We start from the raw sequence: 10,329 nt of genomic DNA on the forward strand, positions 1-10,329 counted from the left end.
GGTCCACACCTCTCACTTAAAAAAGTCTGTGTGTCCACTGTCGGTGCTTTTTTGCTGCTCTTCTAGACCAGCCTGATTCAAAAGCAATGGAATGGAAATAATAGCAAGGCTGAGGCTGAATGAGAGGCTAAGGTCGGCTCGGTGGAGAGTGGGTTGAGAAGTAAGGTGTAGGTAAGGCTTTGGTTCTGTGTGCTAGGTTTAATGAGCTGGCGTGGCTAGAGGTTCACCACAGGGAAAGGGATGATTTCCAACACAAGCTGCACAGAAGGGAACCAGGAAAAGGATGAGAAAACCGCATCAAACTGGAACGCACAAAGTTTCAAAAACATCATGGACAGTCAATTTAGCATAAAGCTGGTGAAAACTATCTGGCAGAGAACAGCTGCACCTCCTAGTCCTCAATTACCCAGAGAGAAGGCTCTGCTTACAACTCCACCTGAGGGCATGACAGAAGGAAAGAAAATCATATCAGAAGAAGGCCACACGTCTACCTCGACTTTAACATAGGATGGTTTTTTTAATGTTTTGATCTTTTATGAATAGTTGGATTCTACCGTGAACAGTGATATCCATTTCATGGTTACATGAAGAATCCAGTTGCAGTAGCAAAGAAAGCTTTCTCTGACTTGGAAAAGACATTATGAAAGATTTTTGAGACAAGAAAAAGCCTTTGCTTCCATTACAGCTATGTCCACATATGGAAGCAAAACAAGGACAATAAACAGGAAAACTGTGAATACATCACTGCAGCATATGTGGCTCATCTGGAGGATGAAAAACAACAACAAATGAGTTACTTCACGGTGTGAGAGACAGGGCATCTTGGAGGACCATGACCCCCAACACCGTTTATCAAGACACTTCAGAAGAAGATGTTTTTGAGTGTAATGAATTGTGACATACAAATAAATGTGCATTGTTTTTTTTTTCTACCTTCAATATATAAAAGGGGAATGACACAGATCGTAGGAGGAGAACTCTTCTAAAAGAAATTCATTGAGCATTGTTCCAACTGCAATGATAAAAAAAACCCCCAAACATCTGTAAGCATTCATAAAAATATGGACAGGTGATGCAGCTGTGAAATGATGGCTCCTAAATGAGGGTGTCTCTTTCAGTTAAAAACCTGTTGCCTCAAGCCATCGCCCCTTGGCTGCACCACGCAGGCTCCACGCAGGCAGGAGGGCGTGAGGCGTGACGAGATGAGTCGAGGATGTGCAAAGGCGGAGAGGCACAGAGATGGAGAAGCGATAGGAGAAATGACTGAAATGCAAAGAAACAAATCAAAAGTTGAGAATAGAAATGATACTGACTATGACAGTAAAACCAAACAGAATTCAAAACTTCGACATAAACACTGATCGAAGCATCACCAAACTCTGGGGTCATGATGCTTTTATTGTTGCTTTTTTAGACTTTTCAGGAAAGCGTATAGGAAGAATAATTTATTTGGATTGCAAGTCCAAGAAGTAAGGAAGCAAAATCCAAACAGACACTCTGGACAGAGCCTGATCCAAGAAAAGGGAAATGCCAGGATAGCAAAAAACCCACCTGAACATAATCAAGGTAATGAGATGGGAAAGCCAAAGGGAACAAAGGCTTCACAGAGAAACACAGAATCAGGATACTAAGAAACAATAAAAACGTGTGAATAAGAAAGCACTCAAACCCAGAGGAGCCATTAACCAGAATATTAATTAGAAATAGAAAATAAGCCCACAGACCATGAAAGTTTTATTATATCTATTAAAATTAATCACACTTTGTGTTTTTCTTAGCTGCCTGAACCATTCATGATAAGAGAGGCTACTTATCTAAAATCATGTTTTAATTCATTTTTAATAGTGTGTTTTTTTCTTTCTTTAACTTGGACTTTAAATCTGTTCTCCTCTACTGGAACACGCTTGGGGTTGTTTTTAAGTGTACATTATGAATAAACATGATTTGACCTAACTGAATTTTATCCACACAGGAGTGAGTGAGGACATTTTGTCTCTTTGCGTTATGAAGGATTTTCACTGTCCTAAAGGGGGAAAACGTGACAAAATGCTGAATAAGAATATTAAATGGCTCCTGTGCTGGGATTGTGTTTATAAACTAATGGTTACACCTCAGGTCATTGAATCTGCAATAATTCATCATCAGGGATCCTCATGCTGATGTTGAGCTGCAATAATGAATGGCGGCTGGTTTTTTTTTTTTGTTTGTTTTGTTCAGAGGCTGTTAATGACTTCCTGCCTCTTAGGAAATAAATGAGAAAAGTTTAGACGACAAAGATGACTGACTTTGTAAGCAGCTGCCATTTTTTCAAAAGCTTCCTTAGACTTTACAACAATAAATGGTAAACGAATTGGATCTTATAAGGTGCTTTTCTGCTGTACCATCACTCAAATCGATTTAAACACCAGGTCTCATTTACCCATGTGCCTTTCTTCTAAGTGCTTTTTACTTAACATTAACACTCCAGTGCAACTCAGGATACGTGCATGCAAATTGGAGCAGCGAAGGACCGAACCACCAACCTCCTGCTTAGTACAACCACCCCAGTGTCACTTGTCAGTCCTTCTCAGTCAACATGGATCCTTTCTCCACTTCATCCGTCCAAGTTCTCATTTGAGCATTTTCAACAAACAGCTAGATCCACACTTGTGGCACCTCCACCTGGGCTCATGCTCTCGAGGCGTAGCTCTTGCAGCTCTTATTGCTAACAATGCCCAGTTATGGGCCAGACGCTCTGATGCCATCCATTTTCAGGTTTTAGTTGATTCAACAGGTCAGTTGTTATGTACGCCTTAGAGGATTCCAACTTCCATGGTCACCGGTGTCCCGCAGGTTTTAGATTTCACCCTGGGTCAACACACCTGGATCTAATGATTAGTTCATTACCAGGCTTCTTGAGAACTTCAAGATACAGTGAGGAGGTCATTTGGCCATTTGAATCAGCTGTGTTGGATCAAGGACACATCTAAAACATGCAGGACACCAGCCCTCGCGGCCTGGAGTTGCCCACTCCTGCCATAGGCACTAAAGCCTCAAGACCAGTTGGTGAGTGGTTGCTAAGGTTGCTACATTAAAACCCTTCTTGCAATTGCTTTGGCCACTGTGACAGCAGAGCAACTCTGCTGTCACTTCCTTCCCTATCCCGTCCCACTTTTCAGCCAGGCAGCATTTGGCCGATTGTCCGGGCATTCGCATCCATTTTTGTGCAGTAGGTGAAAAGCGCTTCCCGTGGGGTTACAAATGAGTATATTTCAATTGTTTTATAGCCCAGGCCACACGTCAGTAGTGCAATCAGCAGGAACATGTTCTTCATTTTCTGCAGGTTGTGCAGACCTGAACTACCCGTCACATTTGACTTGGAGGATGCTCAGATGGGGAAAAATGCCTAAATATCAGGAACGCTGAAGGTCCACAAGGAGACGACCTTGAAGGGGAGACTCATCAAGTTTAAATCAGAGTTACGATATTTCTGCTAAATTGGGGTGGCTGTAGCTCAGGTGGCAGAGCAGGTCAGCCACTAATCAGAAGGTCGGTGGTTCGATCCCAGGCTGCATCCTGGCTGCATGCCAAATATCCTTGGGCAAGATACTAACCCCATGTTTGCCTACTGGTGGTGGTCAGAGGGCCCGGTGGCGCCTGTGTCCGGCAGCCTCGCCTCTGTCAGTGCGCCCCAGGCTGTGGCTACAATGTAGCTTGCCATCACCAGTGTGTGAATGTGTGTGTGAATGACTGAATGTAGTGTGAAGTGCTTTGGGGTCCTTAGGGACTAGAAAAGCGCTATACAAATGCAGGCCATTTACCAAATTAAATTTTAATTTCACCTCGCATTCTGTTTTTTCTATGTGTGTTGATAAAGACCCGTGAAAATAAAATGGTTTATCTGAAGTGGTTTAGCCTCCTGCTAAAATTGTAAATACATTTTTAAAAAGCAATGAAAGAATAAATAAATTCTATAAAAATAAATAAATAACAAAACAAATACAAAAAATGAATTGTAATAAAAAAGCATGACTTATGAGGTTTAAGATATAATTGAGAGGCTTTGTTGTTCTTGGTTTATCTTACAAAGCAACACTAACATGTGAATTTGACATATCTAGCCTTCAGTTCAAACTGAATCATCAAAATAATTTTAAAGAGAGGAGAGTTTGGTGCACAGGGTGAATTCACCATGATTCAACAAAAGAGCACAGAGAGGATAAAAGAAACTTCCTCCAACAAAACAAGCAATCATAAAACCGAGGAAAAGATTTGAAATTGAAGTTTTGAGTTTTGAGACAGGAAAACGCAGCTTTGTTGTTCTTTGATTGGCCTGTAAAATTAGACTACGTGCATTTTAAATTACAGCATTTTCACAATAAAATTTAATTAGAACCACAAAAACATTCATTTATGTAACATCTTCAGTTCAAAATGACTCATCAAAATGATCAAAGAGAAACATTTTATCAAACCGATGATTACGAGAAGTTCACAAATATTAAAATATATGAAAAAACTGGAAAAAAGAAGCACCCAGAGGTTAAAATCACCTTTTCTGTTTTTCATTGTGTTTCCTAAAAAGCAGTTTGAAAATGTTTAATGTCAGGGATTTCAGATGAGAGCTGTGGTGGAAGCTCACGTTGGTAAACAGCTCTTTCTAATGTCATATCTCCCAAAAACACACTCAGTAAGAGCTGCAGCAGCAGACAGAAACGATGGTCCGTTTCTCACCGTGAGGTTTTAGAGGACGAACCCACTCAGATGCTGTTTGTTTGAGGTTGTTTCCCACTGAGGGATGTCAGACTGTGGCGATAAAACCTGTGAATCTTTTCCATGCAACATTAAGCAATTTTGAGTTACTTTGCTTCCTTTAAAAAAACAAAACAAACAAAAAACAACTTTATGTTATTTTTATTCCTCTTAGAGGGAGATTTAGGTTTCTGCATCATTTCTCTGACTGATGGAGTTCCAGTAAATTAAAGAAAAGCTCCTGCTGTCAGGTAAAAATTGCATTTGGTCTGAAATGTATTTAAAACTTGAAAAACCAGCTTTGTTTCAGGTCTGTGACAGCAATGTAAGTAAAGTTACAAAGTTATATGTCTGATATACGGGAGTTAGTTAGTACGTGCCAGGTCATCAGCCAGACTTTGTGGAGATGTGTGATCCACATGTCTCAAATCATTCATTGAGGCTTTGAATGTAGCACTATATTTTAATATGTACACCTTACAAGTTTTCTTTGGTGGTAATTTTACACATGTTATAGTTTTGAGTCTCTATGTGCGCTTTTTTCTTTGTGTTTGCTTTAAACTGTGAGGTTGTCAAGTGTGTTTCTTTGCGTTGTTATCAGTCTTTCTACAAAATTATCCTTGTGGTGCTTCTTTCTTACATACACCACTTCATTAGGCACACCCATTCAGTTGCTTGCTGAATATGCAAATATCTAATTAGTCGATTACATGACAGCAACACAAAATATTTAGGCGTGTAGACGACCCGCTGAAGTTCAAGGTGAGCATCAGAATGACAAAAGAAAGGTGATTTAAGAGACTTTGAACATGACGGGCTGGTCTGAGCATTTAAAAAACACTGCTCATCTGCTGGAAATTTCCCACACAATCATCTCTAGGTTTTACTGAAAACAGTATAAAAAAGAAAAAGAAAACAGAGAGAGACTATAACCAGTGAGCATCAGTTCCACAGGTGAAAATGCCTTGTTGATGTCAGAAGTCAGAGAAGAATGACGAGACTGCTCTGAGCTGATGGGAAAGCAACAGTAACTCAAATAACCACTCGTTACAAACAAGATATGCAGAAGAGCATCTCTGAATGCTGCAACAGCAGAAGACCACAACCTGTCAGGTAAGAACAGATAACTGAGGCCAAAATTCAACAGCTTTCCAAAATTGAACCCCAGGCACAAGGGACGAATAACTAAATAAACAGGAAGTGAAACGTGATAACTAACTGGGGAAAAACACAGACACAAATGGACAAAAAATTGACACAAGACCATAGAACTAAATTCTAAACAACTGGGAGCTGGTGGTCCCTGGCAGAAACGCAAAGTAAAACAATAAAACAAAAAAATGTATTATAAACAAAACTATAACCAGGAACTACAGATAACTAAAGATAGCTGTGAAGCAAGAAGCAAGGTAAACTAATGATCACCAAAATATCCAAAATTCAAAATAAAACAAAACTAGTACAATGACAGAGGCCTACTTGACGTGAAAGCATGGATCTATCCTGCCTCGTGTCTTCACCAGTTTAGTGTCTTTGGCATAGAGGGACATAAAAGAAACATTCATATCGTAGATGGGCTTTAAACTGTTTTCTGATTAATCATTAGTTTTTATTTAAGTCTTCTTTTTATGTCTTTATATTTTATCCTGTCTTACTCAACGCCACCTCTTGCCTGGTTCTTCTTGAGGTTTCTTCCTGTTAAAAGAGTGTTTCCTTCCCACTGTTGCCAAGTGCTTTCTCATAGGTAGTTGCTTGATTGCAGGGTTTTCTCTATATAACTGTCAGTTTCAATCACTCTTTTAATCACTCTCCATTTGCTCACCTGCTCCAGCCAGCTTTAAGTCTCACCAGCACAAACCACCCCTGACAAAGTGCATGATTACACTAAAGCTTTTGCTTTCCAGCTGCTACTTTGGGGTCCAATTTAATTCATTTTAGGTTCATTTTGAGCCTCTTTGTAAAACATTTAGGACTGTTCTGAGTCACATTTGCATGTTTTGTGTCTTTCTTAAGCTGGTTTGAAACTCTTTGTGGTCCTTCTCTAAATTTGGAGTTATTACAATAAGCTGTAAAGCTTTTCAAAGAAGAAGCTCTTGCTTCATCCAGAAGCTCATGAGTCATGTGTTTTGGTACAAACTTCCAGTAGAAAAGAGGCTTTGATTCATTTGTGGCCAGCACTAAAGGGTTTGAATGGTGGAAGAAGTTCTGGCATCTCAGTTCATATCAGTTCTGGTGTGCTTTCTTTCTGGCTTCTCACAGTTTGGACCCGAGGCGTGCTGTTGATTTAGGATTGAATTATTGTGTATTGAAGTGCCCAACCTGGACCCAGGGAGATAATAGAGAAGCCCAGCACACTGACTGGGATAATGTATAGTTAATTAAAGTGTACCGAGAGCTAAACTCAAAGGGGCAATGAGTGAGATTTAGTTAGAGCCTTGGAGCAGAAAATCCACATCTGTGAGTCCTGATAGCGTTGTAGATCGATACTAATGATCTGCCTGGAACAGATGCTGATACTTCTGGCTCCAGAAAACCTACATAATCTATTTTGGAACAAAAATTCCTGAACTGATGATGTTAAGAGACTCATAGCCTTCAGGGACTGACAAACACGTAAATGTATAGGCTAAAAATGTGGTAGGAGACAGAAAAATGTGAATTTTGTGAAAAAAATATTCTGACACAGTGCTTATTTGTCCACATCACCTCCAGAGAAAGAGTCAAAATTAGGAAAAGTGTTTATCAACATATCAGTCAATCCATCCATCCTTCCATCTGGGTGGGCTGAAGTCTTTCCCAGCTGCCATAAGGTGAGAGGCAGGGTGCACCCTGGACAGGTCAGAACGCACCAAAAGCTAAAATTACCCTCATGTTTTTTTTTCTTTATTAAACTACCAAAATAGCTACAGAGAGACTCAAACATCCCTAAAGACACACAAAGCACTGAAAAAAGACCACTGTGGCTATGCAAATGGTAACCTGCAGTTTCTCTAGTGGTCACTTGAGGCTGGCTTCAAAGGTGAGTCTGTCCTCATAGCCTCTTTGCATAAACTTTGCAGCAGAAATAAACATGTTTGCAGCCTGACACAAAACGCACTTGTCTCCATGAAGAATTTCCTCCTTCATAATGATAATGAAGACAGTAGATTTGCTTTTATAAGTCACCCATTTAGTTTCTATTACAGCTTAAAGTTAAAGTAGTGCCACTTTGAGTTCAGTGGCTCCACTGACCTCTTCGTTGTGTTTGCAGTTTCGCTACCTTTTGGAGCATTTTTTGTTTCGACTTGTTTCAAACATAAGAAGTTTGTACTCACTTTGGACTGTTTAGCAAATATCTGCATCTGTGCCTTACACCTTTATAACCAAGCTTTCTAGTATTTGCTAATAATTTACTTATTTTACTTAAACCTTTAGTCTGTAGCGCTCAGTGTATCATCCCACTTTTTATGAGAAAGTTATGAGACTTTTCCATCATCCTTCTGTTTTTTCCCCCTGAAAAACAAATAAAACCCACAATACATTTTAGGCAATTTTCATCTTCACAAGTTTTGAAAGAAATTTGTCAAATGGTTCAATAAACTTTCCATTCTCAAAAACTTTTAAATTTTGGGGGATTTTCTGGCTTTTGTTTCATGATCCAAGCGTTAAACCACTTCACATCAGCTTCACTTGTTCTGCCTAAAATCTATTTTTTGACTCAAACTTTGTGTCCACTTGTTTACCTACTTGCCTGCCTTTAACGGCAAGCTGCCTTTTTTTTGTTACAGATTTGGATTTTGGATTTTATTCTGCTTCAGGAGTCAGACCAGTGTCAGGCTTGAGTTAGCTTTAAGTGAACCAGTCTGGGGGCAGAAAACGACAGTGGCCCTGAGAGTTCAAGCGCATTGCAACTTAGAAAACAACAGCTAACAGAAAAATACCTCGAAAGCACAAAAAACAAAACAACCGCGAAACAGAAGGAAAGTGTTTCTGGGGACATAATAACGTGACGGAACAGTGACAGAAACAAAAACGTGAGACACACTTTAATCACGCGACTCATATAATACTGTAGACACACGTTTGCTATTAACTGTTTACTGTTTACTTTGTCACTTCTTTGAGCTGTTCAAAGAAGTGACAAATATTTTTCTTCCCCAGAAACACTTCCATTTTCTATTTTTAAAATTTGCTGAGTTTTTGTATTTCCTGGTGTTTTTGACCTCTCAGGGACCACCACTGCAATCAGACCACATGTGTCTAAAATATCTTTCTCTGATGTCATGCTGGCTATGTCCATCTTTTATATACAGTCTGTGGTTTAAAGCAAGCGATTGTTATAGATTTTGCTTTCCTGTTTGGTATTAGCTGAATGTTTTTGTTTACATAATATAAATAACTGAAGCTAGACACCATGTTGTGATTAGGATCGCACCAGCTGAAGTAGATCCTGTATTTTGAACTGAGCTGTACACCTGCTAAGTTTCATGTTTGAATTTTGCACATTTTGACAGACAGACAAAAACACTTCTGCCGAGCTCCTGAACTCTGGCTTTGAGGTGGTTTCCCCTGCTTTGCTGAGGTCTCCAGGTCTCCAGTGAAATCAATATGTCTAATATATGCGTGCTTGGAGAAAATACTGATTTTTGTGGCTTTGGTCACATAACCCTTTCAAAACAGAGAATGGAAGTGTGTTTGCCGTGTGCACCTGTATATCATACACATGTAACATGCGCCTTTTCCCATGTGTGCCTTCCTCTGAGGCCTTATCAGTGTGCACGCCGGCCTGGGCCATGCATCATTTTCCATACCAGCCTGACAGCTTTCCTAATCACAGCGTAATTAATCTATAACTCCTGACAGCCCTGACCATTACCCACCATTGTTTAAACACAACACATTATGTAATCGTCTGCATCAGCAGCTGGCTCTGCCTCTGACATGAAAAACAGTCCGCTTTCTCCACCCCTCGCTCAGCTTGCGTTCTTTGCATATAGATTGAACATTAAGATACTAAGTTGTGGCCTTGTAAGGCAGCAAGTGCAAGAAGTGACGGTGTTATTTACTTCATTGGCAGAGGACGGCGGGACAACGAAGTTCTGCCACAGAGGAGGAGAATTAAAGGTCCCGTGAGGCAAATTTGGTTTGGAAAATGTGCGGGAAGCCTTTAAGCACTGCTGTTTATTATTTCTAATGGTTGCGGTGTCATCTTTTTTATTTCTATTATGCACATAAACTGAAAACAAATGTGGATTCACACTTTATTCCTCATAAGAAAATCAGCCTGTTGGCAAGTGGGCTTCTGATGCTCATGGAGGGATTTTATTTACCTTTTGGATCTGCTGTTTTCAAGCATCATGGTTTGCTTCTGCCTACTGCACATGCTCAGTATCGTTTCATCCACCTGCAGGCGTTACATGTGATGCCACAAAATGTAAACTGACAGCTAAGCTGTGGTGTTGTATCTAATGGTATTCATTATTTCACCCAAGTTTGGTGGTTTTAATTTTTAATTTTTAACTTTTTAAGTTGGATTACTGAATGCTTGTTTGACCGCATTATAAAACACTTATTAAAGACTCGCAGAAAAAAACATATACAAGTAAATGTAGTCGCTCT

This window comes from Astatotilapia calliptera, chromosome 17 (genome assembly GCF_900246225.1).
Source record: "Astatotilapia calliptera chromosome 17, fAstCal1.2, whole genome shotgun sequence".
Lineage (NCBI taxonomy): Eukaryota > Metazoa > Chordata > Actinopteri > Cichliformes > Cichlidae > Astatotilapia > Astatotilapia calliptera.